Source organism: Micropterus salmoides, unplaced genomic scaffold (genome assembly GCF_014851395.1).
Source record: "Micropterus salmoides isolate LMB-PRFRI ecotype aquatic unplaced genomic scaffold, ASM1485139v1 Ms_hic_scaffold_1, whole genome shotgun sequence".
NCBI lineage: Eukaryota > Metazoa > Chordata > Actinopteri > Centrarchiformes > Centrarchidae > Micropterus > Micropterus salmoides.
Genome location: NW_024040040.1, coordinates 66,336,853 through 66,337,740, shown reverse-complemented (window position 1 = coordinate 66,337,740; position 888 = coordinate 66,336,853). Strand labels below are relative to the sequence as shown.

The 888-nt window shown below is 39.4% G+C and overlaps 1 long non-coding RNA gene across 1 annotated transcript; it reads right to left on the bottom strand.

Annotated features, from left to right (window-relative positions):
* Positions 1-210: 210 nt before the first annotated feature.
* LOC119899375 lies at positions 211-600 on the bottom strand. The gene is made up of 2 exons (XR_005443825.1): positions 539-600; positions 211-299 (listed from the first exon to the last, which is right to left on the bottom strand). It is a non-coding gene; the product is annotated as an uncharacterized LOC119899375 (long non-coding RNA).
* Between the last annotated feature and the right edge of the window lie 288 nt (positions 601-888).

The window sequence follows — 888 nt, the reverse complement described above, 5'->3', positions numbered from 1 at the left end:
ACATTTTGTCAACAGCACCTCTCTCTCACCTCTATCGTCTCTACATGTTCATTTGGTTCAGAGGTGGAGCTCCGAGTTTTTTTCTTCCTGGATTGAGTCCAACAACAACAAATACAAATTTTAACAATAATGAAATTCAAAACACTAAAACTAAAGGAAGTTTGAAGAATAAAAGAGCGGTGACTGAACTGATGGATTGTGATTGTTTTACCTCGTCCACAGATTCAGGAGAAGCAGAGGAATCAGCATCAAGACCACCAGAGTCAACCTGATGATATTCATTACTATTGTTGAATTCCCTAGAAATAAAAATATATATGTGATATACCTTACTTGTACGATTAGATTGGGAAGTCATTTTGCCAGTTGATACTGTCTGTAGTCACAGCTACAGAAAAACAGTCTGAAATGCAGACAGAATTTTTTTTCTGTTGTACCAACTATAGGAGTGACAATGTGTTGGTTTTACATATTAATATTTGAATCAGGTCTGGTGCAGTAAACATCTGTGTATACAGGTGAATGTGGAAAAATTTACCTGCCACAACAATCAGATGTAAGGTGGAGTTATGACGTCCTCTTCTGTTCTGGGCTTCACAGTAATAATTCCCACTGTGTTCAGCTCTGAAGTCAGTGATGGTGAAGTTCTGTCCTGATGCTTTTGGTGAGTCTTCATTCTCCTTGTACCAGGTATAATTAGCTGCTGGGTTAGCATCACTGCTGCAGGTCAGAGTCACTGAACTGCCCTCCACTATCTCAGCAGAGGGACTCACTGACACAGAGGGAAGCTTTGGAGCATCTGGAGGAGAAAGAAATGAGGACAGATTTCAGAATCAGAATCAGAAATACTTTATTAATCCCAGAGGGGAAATTCTTTTGTCACAGTTA